General features: G+C 37.4%; 1 protein-coding gene across 1 annotated transcript in view; it reads right to left on the reverse strand.

Moving 5' to 3' along the window:
• Positions 1 to 11547, reverse strand: part of LOC132798436 (putative neural-cadherin 2) — a 160668-nt gene extending 149121 nt beyond the window's left edge. The window contains exon 1 of the mRNA XM_060810289.1: positions 11296 to 11547. The gene's annotated coding sequence lies outside the window, so the exon portion shown is untranslated. The remainder of the gene's footprint in view (positions 1 to 11295) is intronic.
• Between the last annotated feature and the right edge of the window lie 9857 nt (positions 11548 to 21404).

Below are 21404 nucleotides of genomic sequence, written 5' to 3' on the forward strand. Positions count from 1 at the left end.
CGGAGATGCTTTCTTCTTTCGTTCTATGCTAAAAACTTAGCCGGCATTCACTTTGTTTTTTGGCTGTCTGACTTTAGCCAATAAAATGAAATTAAATAAATTTTTGAAGCAAATCTTATTTGTTTATTGTCAGCTTTGAGTTGCCTTTCTATTCGCTTTGCCTTCCACTCTTGTTTGTCGTAGTACTTGTCATCATCTGCTTCTCAGTCGACTGTCGACTGTCGATAATTCTTTTATTTTGTTTCATATTGGCTTTGGCCATCGTCTTATTTATGTCAATTTTGCTTGCGAACATTTTCTAAGCCATTTGCTCTTGGACTTTATGTTTATTTTACTTTCCTTTCCCTTTTGTCCTTGCGTTTTGCAATATTCCAAAGTGGATGATGATTACAAAGTTTTGCGCGCTTCAAAAACACAACCAGGCGACAGTAAATGCCATCATAAGCTGCTGCGAAAAATGGTGGATAATATTTTAATGTGCGGCAAACCTTTAGTGCGATTCCATTTTTTCCCCTAACAGCAAGAAAATGTTGTATATTAAATTTAGTTTACAAAGCATTGAAAAAGAATTCGCATTGAGTATTTTAGCTATGCGCTTTGTACACAGATTAAATGTCGAAATTCTGAAGAGAGTCAAATAGTGAATTTATTGTTTTAGAACGAGAAGCATTTCTGGTTTTTTGTTGAACGTGTCAAATCCCTCGACACAGCACAGTGCAATACTTCATCATGGCAACCAGCACATAAAACACTTGAAAATTCGTCGACTCTACAAAATCCTTTGGCATATTTTACGAACATGTCCGAGCACCAACAATTCACGCAATTATAACAAACCGTAAAAAAAAAACAAACGCATATAAAAAACCAATAAAAAAAAATATACACGCAATTGGAGAATGGGCCACAAAGGGTAGAAGAAGAAGAAGAATATCCGCATAGCAAACATTTGCGTGTTTTTTGAAAGTGAAAAATATGTATCAAAGACTGAAATGAAAAGCGTCAAAAATACAAACAATACACACGAGCTGTGTGAGGTGTTTTTAAATGAAAAATAAAAATGAATGAACTGAAATCAAGCATACGCAGCGTGGGTAGAGCGCGCGCGCTTGACGAGCGCTTTGGGCGACCAAAGGGCAATGTGAGTTGTTATGCAAATGCCAATGCTGAAGTAAGCAAATATTTAAGCAGACCAACAGCAGCAACAACAACAACCACAACAACACCAACTACATCATGAACAACATCAACAATTGGAATTCTTGTGGCCCTTTGGTGTAACTCAAATTGCATGCAAATGTATGCACATAACAACAGCAGGCACAACAACCTCCCTCCCTTTCCTCCTCACCCATGCCCCTTTACTTGTCCCTTTCTGTCCACAACACAAGTTGGGCCACAGCTGACACCAAGGCTCAGTGACTTTTAAGCCAAATGCCAAATATTTATGTAGACAAATGAGCGTTGCTTTAAAATGAAAATGAAAATGAAAATGGAAATCGGGTTGGGCAATTGACACAAACACGTTTTTAATTTGCAATATCATTCTGTAAGTGAGTGTGTTTGTATGTGTGCTTGATGGTGTGGAGGCTATAAATCTGTCAAGTCAAATGCATGCACTTCTTACGTTTTCTTTTTTACTTTACGCTGTCTTCGCTTCACTTTTGGCAAAGAGAAACGAACAGAGAGAGAGCGAGAGGAAGACAGCTGGCGTGTGTTGGCCATGCCAGCCACGTTCTGGCCAGAAAACCGCAAACCCGAAGCTCAGTGCTTGGTCGGTGGTAATACAAACGACAATTACAGCTTGCCTTCAAATAAACGTACAAACAGACGGACCGCAATTTGATGGCTCCCAGCGAGTGAAGCAGACACACATTAAGGGGCCTGAAGACAGCAAATCGGAGAACGAGAGAGACCATAAAAGAGCAAATCTGTGCGGTTAAACGCAAGTGTCAGCTGTCATTTTAGTGTGGGGAATGCAAAACAACCAAAAAAAAGAAGAAGAAAAAAATAAAGAAATGGGACGAACGAGAGAAGAATATGCAGAGGCAATAATTCTTTAGCAGCAAGTGTAACAAGAAAGTAAGGGCAATGGCAACCAGACGTAATGAAAAGTGCACAAAAAACTATAAAGACTGAGGAACGAAAGCGAGATATAGCAACAGGAAGAGAGAGACGGCATGCTAAACTAACTGTCACTGCGAGGCAAAATTGTGCAAGATGTCAGCATATGTGCGGCATTGAAATAAAACAAAAAAACGCAAAAACTACAAAAACTTGCATGCGATATGCAAGTATTTGCAAGCTGAGACAGGGAATTAAGCCAAAAGCGAAACCGAGAGAGAGGCGAAAAACGAGTGGATTAGATTTCCATATGGCAAAGAGATAGATGACAGTTTTCTGTCTTTTCTTTATGCAGAAGCCACCTTAGATTAGAAGCTAGGCAAAGCGGTTAAAAGGCACAAACTAAAACCTCCCCGAAAAGCACACAGAGAATATCTCAGCAAGCTGCAAAAGTTTGTGTCATCGAGTTGAGTGTCTTTTAACTAGATTGCGTGTATGGCTTGTGAAAATCGACAAGCAGCTCATAAAATGCACGCAACAAGGAACTACGACGACAGCAACTGGAACTGAAACTACAGCTTAATAGGACTTTAAGCACGCCCTGTTAATTGATGCATCGCTTGCCAAGAGAGAGAAAATCCACTTCAGATTCAGAACTGAAAGTTTGCGACAATAGCTGCAGATGCTTTCACCCAAACTGACCGATTCCGATGCCTGGCTGACTGGTCATAATGCCTGCAAATCGCCTGATTATGTGCTGTTGTCATAAATTGCAGAAGATTGCTGCTGTAGCTGCTGTTGAAGTTGCTAGTGCTGATGTTGCTACTGCTGCTGCTGCTGCTGCTGCTGCTGTTGGCTCGGCCATCAACAGCAAGTGCTTCCATCAAGCAAGCAGAGGCAGATGTCGTGTCGAGTTCGCCATGTTGCACTCTGCAAGGATTTGCATAGCATTGCAGTTTTGTCTAGTAGTTTAGCTTTTGTTTTTGCTTTACACATTTTTCTTGTGCTACGCGCCAAAGGACCTGCTGTGAGTTTGGCGCCGCACCGACAGGATATATCCTGCTTTCCCTTCTGGGATTGTGTATATACTAAAATCATAGTCATGTCCATGAATATCCCTAACTGATTACATGCAACGAAGCTTATAAAAACAAGGACAACAGCGACAACAATGAAAACAGCTGTGCTCAATGCTACAAGCTAATATCCTTGCTGTTGCCAATTGCAAATAGTAGTTGGCAAAGGACCGCAGGAAATCAACAGCTTGACATTGTTGAACTGCAATATTATTCAATCAAATGAAATAGAAACAAATTATTATGCAAAAATTAGCTTCCTTTAACCCAAATAGCGCAACAGTTTTTTCCGCTTAAATAAATCAATAGCGTAAATAAATAAATGTAAATTTATGTTGCAATTTTTCTGGCGTATTTTCTTTCCATTTTAATATCAAAACATTTAAGAGTATTGTTAACAAAAAACACATTTCCTACATAATAGATAAGCCAGAGGTCGCTAAATTCAAACTTTAAAGGGCAATTTATTATTTAAATGAAAGGCGCAATCATTGCAATTTATTACACTAAATGTTTTGAGCCCTTTTTTTTTTGTTGCGAAAGTAAATCTCATCGTGCCACTTTGATTTAACTTTAAATTATGGCTAAAAACAAGTCATAAATTCGCTTTGAAGCATTGGCAAACAGTAACAGCAAATACTAAATTACTGAAATAGCCATTTGGTGGCTAATCAAATATTAAATAAATCAAATACCATATAAAATAATACAAAGTATTTGTTTAACTGCAAACAGTAATCAACCGAAATCAACAAGAGAAAAAAAAAACATAAAAAATGAATTCATTTAATAAATAATAATTTTTCAAATTGACTTACAGCATACAAAAGTTGTGTCATTGGTCGTTAGTAAATATTTACCTAAATTATTTGTCTGCAAAAAAAATAGGAAATAAATAAATAAATTAAAAAAATACCAATAGAAAAACATATTAATAATCAAAAAGATCGAAATTAAAATGGCATCAAATTAGATGTTTATTTGCAGCTCTTTTTAACACAAAAATAAATACAAAAATTTACTAGAATAATCATTCCAGCTTTAAATAGGTAATTTTAAATAACGTTTCCATATAAAGGTTACTATTATAGTTTAAATTATAACAATGAAAACGTATTTTAAATAGCTTTAAATTGGATGCTGCTTTTCTATAAAAACAAGTAAGAAAGCTAGAATCAAGTGTGTTCGAATGTGCAATAAGAGCTAAACAGGGCAATATTCTGCTTAAAATATACCAAGTTATTATACTACAAAAAATAAACCGAATATCACGCAATACAAAATATACCAGATTGTTAGCCAATCTTTCTATCTCTAGCTCTTAGAGTCTCTGAGATTTAATTTTTCATATGGACAGACGAACACAAAGAGACTGATATGGCTATTTCCTCTCGGCTGTTCATCTTTATGAAGAATATATTTACATATACGGTTTTGCGTACGAATTTGTTAATTTTTTCAATTATCACAACAGAACACAAAACAGAAAGAAAATTCAAAATCCATTCTTAGCTCTAATTAAAGTACTTATCTAATGTTATAAAAATAATCTTTTCTTATTGTTAAAATTGTTTCAGTTTATGTTATTTTCAATGTAAAGAGTCTCGCACGGGACAAATTCCGTCATGGAATTACCCATATAGTATGTATTTAATGTCGGAGATGTCTTTTTCTGACTGTCACATATATAAATTTCCTGCAGGCACAAAGTATTAACACCCCTTTACTCCTGGGGTAGCGGGTATTAATACTCATTTCAAATAAATTTAAATTCGATGTCGCTTTTCAATAATACAGAAGTATACAAATATTGAAATAATATTAATAAAATGACACTTTTATGCGTCTTAAATTGCTTCAAACTAAATGATAATATATATATTTAATTTTTGAAAATAAAAATATATACGAGTATGAGCTGCTTTATCTGCGCGTGGCAACTTGCTGACATGCCATATGCCACATGCCACTGATAGGCAGGAAAGTAAAGACGTCGGCGGCGGCAGCGGCAGCACCTCTTCAGCAATCACTTGGCCGCAATTACGCGCTGTTAATGAACGCCAATTGGGCGACCACAACAAGTTGAAAATTATGCTACCCATAATGGCCCCGAGTGGAGTTGATTGTGTGGTATTGGTATGGTTCGAATTGGGGCCGAATTGCTGTCGGCTTGCTGCCAGTGACAGGTGGCCCTCCATTTAAAATGTTTACCCAATGTTCTCGTGTGTGTGTCTGTCGCTTTGATGCCGAATGTGGCAGTTGCAAGGTCCATAATGCAGCCAATTAATTATTTGCCTTAACGCACGCCGCGGGTGTGCTGACTGACAGCTGCTCGTATTATTATTATTGTACCCACTCGCCAAGAGAGTCGAGGAGAGCAGCGATCTGACAGATATTGTGTGGAAATAAGGAAGCACAGTGAGTGTTGTCTGCAGCATTGCGTGATTTATATTTTAATAAGGATTGCTTTCATTATGCATTTTTCGCCATTTTGTTCACCCCTCTCACGATGCGACGGTAACGCAGAGAGTAATTGTAATTTCTGTTGTTTAAAAATTTATGACCATCAATGCGCCGGAAGCGCAAGCGACACCGTCCGGCAACAGGACAACAGGATGCTGCAGGATAACTGCATACAACTCCAACTCCAACTCCAACTTCAAACTGCATGTAAGTGGGTGCGAAAGCAGAGTAAAAATAATTGCATTTTCCTTCCTCCTTCCACTTTCCTCACTGCTGCAGTGCTGCAGGGCAACGGCAGAATGTGAAAATTGAAATTCCATATGGGTAAAACGTACATAAAAACTCTGTATGCAGGTATTAATTAAGCTACGGGCGGGGAAATCGTGGCCAAGCCTCTTAGTTAAGGTCTCACAAAATGCAGTCGAAATACTTATATATATATACTCGTATATATATGGCAACTGGCCAAGCGAAGTGAAGTCAGTACTTATTATTAGATGGGTAAGCTGATTTACTTCACAGGATAAGCCCTGAGCTGTTAACATCATTAGATACTACCTCCTACGACGGACGACGGTGTCGTGGCAAACTTTCTCTTGGGTAAAATCAAAATAAATAAAATCGCATAATAAAAATTGAAGTGGGGAAAACTTTGAGACGTGCTAACTGCGTCTTTGCTGCCAACTTCTAAGCCCAGACAACAACAACAACGACAGAAGAAAAAAAAAACAGAGTACCAGCAGAAAAATCGGAAAGTTGTTTGCTGATGCCAAAAAGGTATAAGCAGAAATAGAAAATCAAATGTAATGGCAATAATAACGACAACAACAACAAGCTGGCACTGTTAACTACCTGCGACATCTGCAACGAAGACGACGTCGACGATGTCCAAGTCAATAAATTGACAGCCAGAGTCAAGTCTCTACGCTAAAGCGTACAATTACTTGGGGATTATCAGCAAATTTCGATGGTTGTCCTGGGAACAACTTCCATCTCCAACGTTCTTCTATGCTCAACTTTTTGCCTTCTTACGCTGCAGAGCTATCAACTTATAATTATGTCTGGCATAACGCGGAGTGAGTGAGCAACTGATTGAGTTCGTAGTTTAAGAAAAGTCAACAAGATACTGAATGTAGGTCAGCTGAAAATTACGCTTGCTTAGCTTCATAATTTAGTTATTGGAAAATTGCTTTATTTTTATTCAATTTTTGCAACTCACAATTTTTCCATTAAAGCTGTATTAAATTAAGTAGAAAATTATATAGAAATAAATTATATTAATTTACTACAAAAATATTAATAAATTCTTTAACGAAATTCTGATAGAAATTGTATTACACTTCATTTTTTAGATAATAATACATTTTAGTCCCTACATCAGTGATGATAAATCATTATTTTGCAAAAATGAAACAGAATATTTTGCTATATAAAATTGAAATAAATTCCTAATTATGAATTTCACATTTCTACTGTAATAAATAGTTCACCACTAATATATTTTATTTTGTGTCACATATTCTTTTCTAATATTTAAAAAAAAAAAACAATTTAGCTCCCAAACTAAATTATTTAATATAATTACAAGCTGGACAGAAAATATTTCTGTTAAAATTTTATTAAGTTTCGCACATTATTTTGCAAAAATGAAACAGAATATTTTACTTTAAAAAATTGTAATAAATTCCTAATTATGAATTTCACATTTCTAATATAATAAATAGTGTTATTTTATACACTGAAAAGTTACTTATTACACTTGCAATCAGCGCAATTCAAGCATAGCCGAATAATTATCGCCAACAATGTGCAACAAATTTCGCTTCATAAAACAAAAGTTTATTCAACTTAAAATTGTTAGTTGATGAACTGAATTTATCTCTCTTGCCCGTTGGCAAAGTATTAACTTGTCATGCATTAATCCCAAAGATAAACAATATTTTAATTTCTAGTTTTTGGCATGATTTCCAACGGTAATTCAATTATAACACAAATACACATAAAACTATATACTTCGCATTTTGCATGGTAAGCTGACTAAATCAAACAATGTCTCTCGGGTCTCAGTTCGCCAGGATCTTCAGGTCTTTCTTTCTCTCTCTATGTGTGTCTGTCTGGCTTAACCACGAAGCAAAACAACGAAATTCGTTACACTTTTGCCCCATTGCCATGGCCATTGCAGTGGCATTTGCTCGACGCTGCAGTTCCAGTGGAAGTCGGGAGTCTACTTTTCTACTTTTCCTGGGCTATTTGCACTCTCTTTATCTTGGGCATGACATGATTTATATGCAGCTTGTTTTATCTGCACACTGCACACAGCAGCAACTGAACCGGAGAGTTTTCTATATATGTTTCATATATTTTGGCTTTGCTTTGATTTAGTTGAGGCCAAAATCTCTGCTGACTATTATTATTTAAAATATTCACAAACGAAGACTTTAATATTTTGTATATTTTTGACTGCCAGAGGGATGCATAAAATGTTATTCCATTTTTATGCAGTTCGACCTCAAAGCACAAATGCCAAAAGCAATTGTAAAGCTCAGTGCAGCAGCGCAGGTAGTGAAATGTTTTTTTTCGCTGTTTTGCAGGCAGCGAAAACTTTTTGTTAATGTGTTGAGCAAAGTCACATGAAATTTGCGGGTCCACGTGCGCGACAAGAGCGTGAAAAGCGTTGCATACAGTTTTCTATTTTTTTTCGGGGATGGGTGGGAATATCCTGCCATAACTTTTGCTCACGGCCCCTGACAAACATGTAACAAGGGGGTGGCAGCAAACAAGCTTACGCCGAAAAATAAGGCGGGCAAAAAATTGCACGCGTTGCACGGGGAACAACTGTGCACACACTTTTGAGATTTGGCGTGTGGCATGTGGCATATGGATAAACTTTATGGCACAGCGCTGTAGCTGCGGCAGTAAGAAGTAGCTAGTTGTGGCGTGTGAGTCGGAGTTTCGCTTGTGGCACTAATCCATTTGCTTGCCCCTCACGCATTAAACGCATTAAGTTTTCGCTTGCGAGTTTGCTTTTTAATTGAATTGTATGGGCGGCTGGCGTAAGAGGCGTGGCACAGCGCACTCCAGCCAGCTCTACCATCTCTTTGTTTACACTTGAAACTAAACTGCAATGTCGCCATCATGTGGAAAAATCTAATTACTTGGCTGCTGTTTAACTAACTAGCAAGCGAACGAGAACGAGAACGAGAACGAGAGACGCCTTCGAGCAGCTGTGTCTCATTCTCTGTGTCTCCTCTGTGTTTGTGCGCTGGCTTTAACGACTATGCTCTTCAGTGCCAAACGTGGCGTATGCGTAATATTTACGCATTTGCGCATCACGTATACGTAGCGTTGCCTACACCCAGCTCTTAGCTCTTAGCTAGCTGCCACTTTTGTTACTCCGCGCATTCCACATCCCTGGTGCGACATTAAGTGCTTATAATTTGAACAGAAATGCGCGTAACTTATGATGTTTACACATGACTTACAAATTGTTTACGTCGTTTGGTTTCCACTTAGACCCCTGCCACTCTATGCCGCACTCTATGCTGTAACGACTCAGATGCAGATACACAGAGACAGTCAACCGCATAAACCGCTGTGCAGCAGCTGTTGGTGGAAAGTCGGCCAGGCAAACGAGATGCGGAGGATTTGCTTAGCTCTACCCTCGGCCATATTTGTCAAGCACTCCAAGCCTCGTTGGCATTTTGTGGCGCCCTGGCTAAGCTGGCCAAAGAATTTACTTAACTGAGCACGCACAGCTGCAAACTGCACAATAAACATAAACCAAACTAGAAAACACTTCGCCTACATATTTATATTTGATCGCTGAGTGCAGTGGGAAAAAAGGAAATGCGAATATATCGCACATAAACATAAGCATAAATAAAATATTTCATTTCGCAGAAAGCCCGTAATAAATCAATGTCAATCAATGCCGGAGTGCGATGGAAAATCGAGTTGGCAATCGATAGCATTTCCATTTACGCAAAAGCGTAAAACGAAGCATTTAATTTGCATTATGCAAAGCGATTGTTAGTCCATCAACCCAAATGCAGTTTCAGTTACAAGTTACGACACAGTTCGAAACGCATCAAAAATCTACCCAGCAATCCCCCAGGCCAGAATCCAACTGCTCGAGTTACAGCAGAAAAAAAAAACGTAAACTGTGCCAGGCAAAGTCAAAGCGAAAGAAGGAAAAGCAGCAAACAGCATTAAATTGAATGTTTCAGTTTTGTGTTGTGTTACTTTGTTGTCAACAAGTTGAGTGGGAGGAAATTCTTTTGAGATCAATTTCAGAAATTACAACTTCCTTCCCGTGCAATCAGGAAAGCAAGAAGAATGTAATACGCTAAGGTCTGCGTCACAACTCATGGCGGCAATTAATGTAAATGAGATAATGCGTATACATTGCGCATACGCCGCGTAAGCCAGCCAGCCAGCCGCTGACCATAGCCTGTTGCTAAGCCAATAAACCGCCGCAGGTCTAAGCTGTATGTCTCGCTGCTGCGTCATCTTACATTATATATCAAAACAATTTAAGCTTAATTTAAATTAATTACTCCCCCAGTTCATGTTCTATCTGCCTTCGCCAGTTCTTAGCCTGCCAGCCAAAATTAATTACATGCAACAACAGCAACAACAAACTCCTCGGGGGGAATGGAAGTTTTAGCTGCTAGATGACATTTCCTCAAAATCCACACACACACACACACACATACACAGCAAACTTTGTCAGTGAGGAAAAAAAAAAAAGAAATGCCAACAAGAACTTGGCAGATGGATGATGGAAGCGAAAAAGAGAGCTGCAGAACAGCAAAAAGTTGTCAAGTGTGCTGTTTACTTTCTATGTCGGCTCAGTGGGTTTTTCGTCAATTTTAGATTAGAAATCAATTAATTTCTTTTTTATGCCAACACAAAAAAGAAATCAATAATGAATTACAGTCGCCGCATCACTTGAATACCCTGGGAAATAAGCAGAAAATTGTCGTAGACCTTATCTAAATAATTGCTAAACAATACTTGTAAATTGCTGCAGTTCATATGAAAAAACTTCACAACAAGTTTTTCACATTAAAAATTTTACTGCACTCGCAGTTTACTTTATTTAAAGCAGAATTTTACTTAGTCAATACACAAATTTCATTAATTTACATATACTCGAAAACAATTTTCAGCTTCAATTTGTAAAGTGATTGCTTAAATTCAGTCTAAAGCCAATTTTAATACTGATCCTCTTTGATAGCTGTGTTTTGATTAATAGCGCAAAAATGATTTTGCTGCGATTTTTTTTACACAAGTTTCATTTATCTTCAGCCAAATTGAAGTGCTGGAGCAAAGAAGTATTCCCACCTCGACTTCGCCACCAGAAACATGCCTTTTGCGCTGTTTGTTATTTCAACAGATTGTTTTCTGGCATCTAATTACGAATATAATGAATAATGAATTATTTATATAGCAAAGTTTCAAAGAACTTGGAACATAAGGTTCCTTCGTAATTGTGTATTTTGATCAATTAAATTCAGTTTTTTGTTTTCTGTATAACATGTTAATTTGAATAGACTTTTTTTTTATTTCTATCTAAACAGCATAATTGAATTAAGACACTTTGGCAAGTAATTTGATGTATTGTTATGCAAATGAATACAAATGTATTTTATGCTTTTCATTTATGAATAATTATTACAGCTTTGCTCACCAGTAAAAGAGTGGTTCTTTTTTATGCCTCAGCTAATCCAAATTGTCGTTTTGTTTATGACACACGGATACACACTCAAATGCACACATGTAAACACAAATTGATATGACACTTTTTTCCATGTGATTTTTGCCTTTTTTCCACACTATTTCCTCTTTTTATTTTAATGTGTTTGGTAGCGCGGCTTAAAATGTTTTATAAGCCTAAATTATGCCAGCGAAAACCTTTCTATATTTTATGGACGTTATTAATTTATAGATATATATTTTTTTTCAATATTTCAAAATGTGTGCTCAATTATTGCACACACACGAGCGCACTCACACGAGCGAGAGATAAAAACACTTAGACACATTTATGCCATCGATTTATTGCAGTTTTGCCATTTGAAAAATTTGATATCAATTTTTATTTGTATTTTGCTTTCACAGTAATTTCCACAATTTGCATGACGATATCGTAAAAGCTTATAAATATATGTATATATATAGTATATTTATAAATGCAAGTAGATATATTTTTAGGTCAAAACGTCAAACACTTTGATTACATTTCGATTTCGATTACGTTTCGTATTGCAATTGTTATTGCCCTAAGCCGGCACTCGCAATTCAATTTTCATGCGCAACATCTGTTTTTTTTTTGCTTTTTATCCTTTGTCACTTTTGATTAATTTGCTCGACACTTTTGCATTTAATTTTATTTCAGATATATATGTGTGTATTGTTGTCAGTTGAGGCTTAATTGTTTTATTAGTTGCAGATTTACGGGCTCACTTTAATGTATTAATCGAATTTAATATCGTTGACTGCATTTGATACGCTCCTTTTGCCTTTGATCTTTTTGTATCGATTTTGCTTCCCCAATTTAATTGGCCGTGTCTGTTGCCCGAACTTAAGTGGAAATTTATTTTTAGCTCCCCCAAAGTGATGCCGTAGACACAATTCTAATTAGCTGCCCATTTACGGCGAAGCCTTTCAAGCACCTTAGAAATTTGATGGCAAACTTTTGCAACAAGTCAAAATACAGCAAAATACATACACAGGTTTTTCACTTGACCACGTTTGACTTGTAATTTAATTTGATTTGATTTTGATTTCGATTACACTCACACACACACTGCAATAACAACAACAACAATTAGTTGCGCCTCATTGAGCAAACATGCAACAATTGAATTCTTTTTACGCTGGTATTCCTATTTCGTTATTTTGCAATTTATTTCTGCGATTTTGCCGGTGAGTGTGTGTGGGTTATATTTTTGCGCGTATTCACACGCGATTTCTGGCAGATCGACGACTCAAAGTTGAAGCACAAAGAACACGCACTCACGCACACACGCTCAATGCTTGGGACGTGGCCGGGCTTCGGGAAGGATGTGTTGTGTGTGTTGTGCACGCTAACAGCAACGCCGTTTGACTGAAGACGGATGCTGCTGTCGGCATTGCGTTTCACCATTTTTCTTGGTCAATGTTACGAACGATACGAACGCCAGTGAGCGAGCATGTTTTTGCCCATTTTCGAATTTTTGTTTGTGGATTGCGTTTCTCACTGCGCAGGACAAGCGACATTCTCTCTCTCTCAGAACGTCTTCTCTCTCTCTCAGTGTTTCTCTGTTTGTTGTTCGGCTGACACAGTTTTTTGCTTATTGTTGTAGGTTAGTGCCTTCGTTCTTAAAGTCGTCGCCGCTGATGCTGCTGCTGCGGATGTTGCTGCTTCTGTTGCTGTTGGTGTTGCTGTTGCTGTTGCTGGTGTATTACTTAATATGCTTGGCACCTTCGACTCGGCTTTAGAGCGTGAGACTCTTCTATTGTAGTCGTCGTCGTCGTTGGTTATTTGGGATTTAGCATAGCATAAATGATTCATGTGGCGTTATTAAAGCCACATGTTTGCAGTGCACAAACCCAACTTTCCATTCACATCTTTAATTCAGCCCGTAAACCAAACACAGCCCTTCCCCTTACACACACACACACACACACTTAACTAGTAGGTCAGTGTGATTTGTTCCCGGGTCCCGGCCACATTTGTCTGGTACGGTGTAATAACTTTACGAGCGACAGCTGCAAATTCATTTATGTTAATTTGCTCGGTTAGACTTCTTGGCCGCAAAAACCAGTTTCTAGTTGGAGGAAGAGCGTTAACCCCACTCACACACACACACGTAGTCATACACACATTCAGGCTGAGGCCAGACCAAATGCCAGACGCATTTACAGTCACAACATCTATCAGCTCTGCACATTTGTTACATATTCTTAATGTTTGCTGTCATTGCTCTCGTTGCTATTCTCACTCCTCATTGTTGTTGTTGCTGTTGACTTGTTTTATATGCTTCGCCTAAGGCTGGCTTGTTGACAGCGTCCAACGAGGCGTATGCGTTATTTTAATGAGCTTTTTCATGAAGATTAGTTTTATGATTGGGCATATTAGTCATGCGGCTCTGACCTTGCTCTCTCTCTTTCTCTTTCTCTGCCTTTGTCGCTCTCTTGTCTTACAATCACATGTTTAATTATGCTCTCTGATGTGCGCCCTTTCCCACAACTACTATTTATCACACACTGACTATGGCTGTGTGTGTGCTTGCCTTTCATTCATGCTTTATTAGCTAAATTTGGTTTGCAGCCAGTGCCAGCCTGATCAAGCATGCATAATGTAAATGGACAATACACTTAGGTATGCAAATATGTACACTGCAAGCTGCCTTGGCGGACACCTCTAATAATTGGACAATTTTGCTTAGACGGACGCCTTTTCTATGACGTTGATTTTGTAGTATAGTTTGAAAGTACAATTTTGCAATTTATTTAAAAAAAAAATATTTCTTATTTCTTATATATATTTTAAAATATTGTTTTAATAATAATTCAATCATCTCAAAAACACCTTTCTAAAGTTTTATACCCGCTACCCATAGTCAATGTTTGACTGGCATTTTGGCATATTTTACACTCTATGGCACATTTAATATTAATATTATATAAATATATCAAATTTAGCCTTTCGTATATGTGTAGTATATTTGCGGTATATTAATTAATCAAAAAAATGGGTGGCGGGTATCTCACAGTTGATTTCACGTATCTGTAGCTTTCTTACTTGTTTCTCTTGATTCACGTTTCAAAGTTGTTTGCCACAAATTTATAACTCCTTTTACGTGTGATTATTAAATTTAAATTGTTAGCCGCATTGTCTGTATTTATTGAACTGAATATTTATTTATTTACTAACACAATTATATCAACTTTACAAGCTAAGTGAATTTTGATTATAATCAAAGAAGTTCTTATAAAAACAGAGAAAACAATTGAATTAAAATGTGTAAAGTTTGTGTAAATTTGTTTGCAGCAATAATGTACAAGAGTTATGCAATTATTTAGAATTTCTCCGTTTGTGCTACGATTTTAACCTAAGCACAGAATATTGAGCAATTAAATTCATTTGTTTCATTGCACCTCAAATAATATTGGATCTCGTTTGTAGCTACAATAGTTAAAAGCTGCTGATTGTTTGATATATTTTATTAAAATATTAAAATGGTTTTTCTAAAATGATTTCATAGATGGTATGCATATTACATTTTTAAAATAATATTGGAATAGAAATGTAAATGGTGAACAATTTGTTGTAATTACAAGTTTAATTCTAGAATCAATAATTTCGTTGAATAGTTTATAATATGAATCACATAATTATGCATTGTTTAACTTCGATAAATGTAAACTAAAAAGAGTAGTCAACAAATCGTGAGTTCTGATTTAAGTCTCAAAGTTAAGTAATTAGAGTTTATAATTATTTAAAAACCAAGAAGCCAAAAAACAAGAATAAAAGTCAAGTTAATTTAGTAAATTAATAAATTGAATTTTAAACTTTGCTTTCAAAATGACCTGATTAAATTTAGCTTGGCAGCTACTTGACTCAATATCGCTATAGCAGAGTAGCCTTATCATATTTAGAGTTATCAGACAGCTTGAAAGTTTCTAAGTAGCTTACTCCATAAACTATGCGCAATCTGCACTCGTTGCCCAAAATTATGGATGGCGAAATGCAAAGCTCAGTCACAGATTTGAGGCAAAGCACTCGAGAGCACACACAGAACAGCAGAACAGCAGAAGCAGAGGCCAGACAATCTGTAACACTCAAAGTTTCGCCTGCGTGAGAATACAATCATAAGTAATACGCAACTAAGTTTTAATCCATTGTGATCCACTGCACACACACACACACACACATAGAGCGAGGTAGATGCCGTTGAAATGCGCATTCATAACTCAAAATGGCAAACTAATTTACGCCAGACTTATTATCTCTCCAGTGGCAACACGTCGGCCCCCTGTTCCCCTCTCCATCACAGTCTCGGGCAGACGACACCGTCGTTGACAACGTTGACTGTGGCGCCACCATGAGTTGAACGCTAGACAAAAACAACTCAGGCCAAAGCTCAGGCAAATGGCTATAGATACAGGTAGAACAAGAGCATTAGAGAGAGAGAGAGAGAGAGAGAGTGGGAAAGAGATAGCTAACAGTCATGCCGCATCGCAACGTTGTTGCCACTTGGGGCACTGGCAAATACATTAACACCAGCACAGGCACAGGCACAGAAAGAAGCACGTGCAACAAACAGAGGCACACAAAGACAATGCAGTTGTGGGTGGAATTGTGAAGGGGATTGTAGAGGGGATTGTGGAGGGGCGTGACGCGCCAGCTGCCACTTGCTATAAAGAATGACAAAAGATATTGCCCCCGCATGCCGCCATATCGTGTGCAGGTGTTTTGTCATTTTTACGCCAAGCGCGGAGGAGGACCATTCGAGACTACTATATATTATTTACACTTGAGCGAATTGTTGCGCATTTGCAACACACCCACACACACACACACAAAACACAAATGAGAGTTTTGGGCTTCTGCGGATAAGTTGACGGAACTGACGACGAATGGATGGAAGTCGTCCCCTCAGATGATGCAGCAAATGAGCTGCTGTCTGATTTTCAATGGCACTCAAACAACATGTGACATGTCGCGTGATTTGAATTGAAGATGTTGTCGCAAATGTGCATTAATTTGTCAGAGCACTGGCAAATGCGACTACGACTGCGACTGTGACTTGAAGTACGCTGCGCTGCTCTCTCTCTCTCTCTCTACACACTCATAGACTAATGCAATTTGTCGTCTGGCAAGCGAAATGCGTGAATAATGAGCAGCTGCCTCACTACAATGCATCGCATCGCATCGATCCTATGGCTATGGTTGAGATTGTGCTACAGCATTGTGGCATTCGTGTTGCCAAAGTGAGATGGATGAAATGGATTGTCTGAGTAATGCCAACTGAAATGCATATGTCTCGCATTTAAGTTGATGAAGAGCCTAACAATTGACGTCAGACATTGACGGAGAAACCTTGAAGCAAATACAAGAAGTACTTTAAATGCAACTGGATTTAAGACGGAGACAATACAAATTGCCTTGCGGTAAAAAAAATGTAAAATGTTACTCAAATTATTTTAAAATTGTTACGAAATAAGAAATATTTTTTTTATAATTACGAACTTCTAAAACTCCAAGAGAACATATTTATAATATATTATTAACTTTTTGGGAAGAAGAAGCAAATAACTTTCATAAAAGGTGAAAGAATCTTAACTCACTTACTTGCAAATAGGCTAAAACAAATAACAGATTCAACTCATGAAAATGCATTCACACCTTAATATAAATTCAAATAAAAACAGTCTTAAACTTACATCAAAATGTATGACACTTGTAATTTATACTGAAGCAGACAATGATGAAAAATTCCTCATTTAAAATAGTGCATCAAAGTCTTAAGAATGCACTTATAATTTAATATATAGTATATGGATATTATATTTGACTAGAATTTACTCCAAAAAGTTGTATAACTTAAAAAGATATTATTTTGCATAATATGACATTATTTATGATGTAAGCACTACATAATCACATTTTGTATAATTTTCTCACTATCTTTATATTTGTGACATAATATTATATTACTAGCTTAGACAGTTTACTTGAATTGTAAGCTGCTGTCCCTTTTCTAAAATGAAATGCTTACCATTAGCTTACGATTAGCATGACATTAACATGCATTTAAATCCCTCTCGCCATCTACACATCATGAGCGTAGTTAATTCCTGATTATCACTTGACAAAGCAAACTTAACTATGTATGCTCTGCTCTGTTTTCCATTTGCTTTTTGTGTCTATGGCGCTAAGGAGGCTTCATTTTATGAGCTGTTAAAGCTCATGGTGATTCCGGCTTCATTATCTAATGCCTATTTTCAATTTTTGCCCCAAAAGCTACTTGGGTGTTCGCGTTCGCGTTCACGTTCACGCTCGCGCTCTTTAATCCTAGAAATTTCTCCTGCCGCCGCCGCCGCGCTCTTTGCAGGCAATAAAAATATTTTAATGCACATTTTTTACGGTTGCCTTCCGGGCTAGCCATTAAAAGGGCTGTGGCACGTGAAAAATGTAGAAAACACACCATCCAACCAACAAACACAGAGAGACAGAGAGAGAGAAAAAGAGAGTGAGAGAAAAAAATGAAATAAAATAATAATAACAAGAGGCAACGTGCCGAAACTCATTTCATTTTAGATGATTATGTTGCCTGCAACTGAGGCAAAAACAAAAAAAAATAACATAACCTAAACATGGTCATAAACTAATTGAATATTTTAGGGCATTATCTAAGCCATTTATTGTTTGAGTTTCACTTCGCTGCGTTTCATTTGCACCTGTATTTGTGTGCTTTTTTTGTTGTTGTTTTTGTTGAGAGGGGTTGGTCAGCTGAAAAAGGCCCGAAAAATTCAACTGACAAAATCAGCGTTGGCTTCTGATTTTATTTATTTATTCCACGGTTTCTTTTTACAACTCGATGACTACACTCGGTAGCAGCCACTCGGTTTATGTTACGTGTGGGAGTATACCCTGTAACCAGTAAGAGAATCGGATGGGAATATAAATGGCTTTAAAGATAAGTTTCAAGAAATGGATTAAAGGAATAAACACAAACACAGCAAAAACTTTGATTATGATAAATATGATTCAGTATTTAGTATTTACCTAAAAATATAAAAAAATTGAATAAGTTAATATTATTTAATGTAAATTTCTTAGAGCATATCCTGTAGTCCTTATTCCTTTTCAGTCAAACTACCTAACTTTTTTTCTTTCTGGATAATCTGTTTGCTTTCTGTTATTCTTTTGTTTTTTCATGTATAATTTTTTCCGGCTTCCATTTAGCTATCATCAGTTGGGTAAAAGGATTTTCCTCACCTGACATCCGCTACTACTCATTGGTATTTGTGTTCTTGACTTTGAATTTGTTAACCTTCCTCCCTCTTCTCTTACCCGATTTAAGCATTTGTGCTGAGTGCTTTGCTTCCTTTTCTTGTTTTATATATTTGATTTGATTTTGATTTTGATATAGTTGTTTGCCAATGTTTTAATGGAAGCAACTTGGCTGCTTCCGCTCTGTAACAGTAATAGTAGTATGTAACATCTATAAGGTTGTTAAGGGGCCAAAACCCATCTGACCACTTAATGTCCAGATTAAAATTAATAGCTGAATTTAATTAAGCTGCCTCGACATGCTGCAGCAGCAACAAGACAAGCGCATCTCTTAAGGGCTTTAGCAAGCCGATGATGAGTGTGTTTCACACACACAAAGACACATGCACTTAAGGATATGCGAGTGTAGTACACTGCTACGTATGGGGTGGAGTGTAAGGATACAGCCTGACCGCAACCAAGTGCAGCGGCGACAATAACAAATGAAAGCTGTCGGAACAGCACACAACAATGAACACTGAAGGGGCAGCGACGAGGGGAAACTTTGGAGACGTGCGCATATTGAGCATAAAACGCAAAGATTTAGCGTTACATGGTCCAGTAGATGACTTTGCTTAGCTCAACATATGCCCCGCACATGTGGCGACAATTTATGGAGTATGAACTCCTTTGGACACGGGACACGCGACACACAAGACACACTAGAAAGAAGCTGCTACTGCATCAAAGTTGTGGCAGCAGCAGCAACAGCAACAGCAACAGAAGCTCGTCAGCTTGTGCGCTTCATCTATCATGTCTGCGTAGAAGATCAACTCAAATGATTGTTCAGCAATGGGTGGCAGGCGAAAAGAAAGGAAAAAAAAAAGAAAAAGGACGCCAACAACTTTCAACTCCATTGTTGGCCAAGTGGCTGTTTATGATGCCTGGCCAAAGCCAAGCCAACCAAGCCAGTCCAAGCTATCCAAAAACAGCAGCCGGAAGTTATCAGCTGGCCAGAACCAAGTCGAGGTTTATGGGAATGGGGACAGGGGCTAGAGCTTGTGCATATCCAACATTATTTTCAACTCTCTACAGCTCTGTTTGCAGCCTCAGGGTTTTGGACAACAAATGGTTTTCTTAAATTGTTTGCCTCTTGCCATTTTTGCCTAGTCCATTTTTGCTTGCAGTTTTGCTGTTGTTATTGTGGCTTCCTAAAAGTAAATTTTTTTTAGTTTACAGTTTCCGCACACACACACACATACACTCAAAAACATCCTGTTCCCCTAGCCGAAAGCCAATCGTCAGCATCCCACTCTCCAGTATTTGCTGTTGTCCTGTTGCTTTTTCTGCCGCCTCTTCCGCTTCTCATTCTCGTTCGTTTTAACAACGTTAATAATCTTATTTTGTGCCTCAATGGAGCGCCTTTTGTCCAGTTTTTGTCCTATCTCTGTATCTATGGAGCAACAAGCAGCAGAACACAAGAAGCACGAAATCAAAATATATGCATGTCCTTTTTAAATGCAATTTTTGGGGCCATGATTTTCTACTGCAATTGTGAGACCCACAAATAAATTTGCCTATTGTTTTTCGGGGGTCAAAAGTGCTTTAAATGATTTACTTTCTACCAGAATTTTTGGGTGCCATTTGATTGGCTGGAATGTGAGTAGAATAAGGGCAAAAATATTGCAAGCTTATGGCAGAGTATTGTGTGACTTGTCTCTCAAGGAATTTCGACAATATCGAAAGACACTTTTATTTAGAGTTGAATAGGTATTAACAACTAGATTTTATATGGGAATAAAAGTAAAACATATTTAAGAGTTTGCCCCGCAGGCAAAGAAACTTCGAAATGCATAAGGCAGTTGTGTATTGCAAAAGCTACTCGTAAATTACAAAATATATTCTGTTTTTATGCTTGGCATTTTCCCTTTGGCTTTTTCGGCATTCCCCCTATGGTATGCGAGTGTGTGTGCACAGTGTGGCAAACACATTGAAATCCAATTAATGTAAATAAACACAAGAAAATACGCTCCATATGCAAAAAAAAAACAACATTTGAGTGCGTGTGAGTGTTTTCCACTTCTTTCTTATTTAAAGTGAGTTGTACCACAGGATAAGGTGGGGAAGACCGAAGAGGGGAGAGAGTGTGGGCGTGGCTTGTGTGTACCCTCAATGCAATTAACGTTGCTTTTGTGTGGCCTCCACTTTTTGGGCAAGCTCTCAATCTTCACTTCTCTCTCACTCTCAATTTTCCCCGTCACTATTTGCACTGTACTTAAGCCTTGGCAAAGCAAGTTAATCTGTTGCGATTTTCCCTTTTGCACACACATACACATACACACATTCGCACACTAACGCAATTTGCTTGGCCATTTTTTTGCGCGCGTATAGCAGCAGCAACAGCGATTTCCCAAAGCAACAGCCGTTAAGCAGTTTCGCCTCGTTTTTCATTTTGCCGCACAAGATTCGCTTTTCTATATGCATGAAGTTCTTTTTTTTTATTCGTTTCCAAGTTTGTCCATTTGACACTCGTTTATTCAAGTACATCCTTTTATTTGATTTATTATCTTTTATTGCAATTTAATGTTCTCTCGATTTGATTTGCTTAAATGGCTTTTCGTAATTTCTCTTCATTATGTATTTTTGGCATTTGTAATTCAACTACAAAATTATAATTTCATTTTGTCTTTGGGGTTTTTGTAAATCCTATTTTTTTTATTCATTCAATCATTAAGTGCCTGCAACATAAATTCTAACAAATGCATTGTGATTGTAACAAAAAACAAAAAATTGAAATAAAATTGTCAGTAATT

Source organism: Drosophila nasuta, chromosome 2L (assembly GCF_023558535.2).
Source record: "Drosophila nasuta strain 15112-1781.00 chromosome 2L, ASM2355853v1, whole genome shotgun sequence".
NCBI lineage: Eukaryota > Metazoa > Arthropoda > Insecta > Diptera > Drosophilidae > Drosophila > Drosophila nasuta.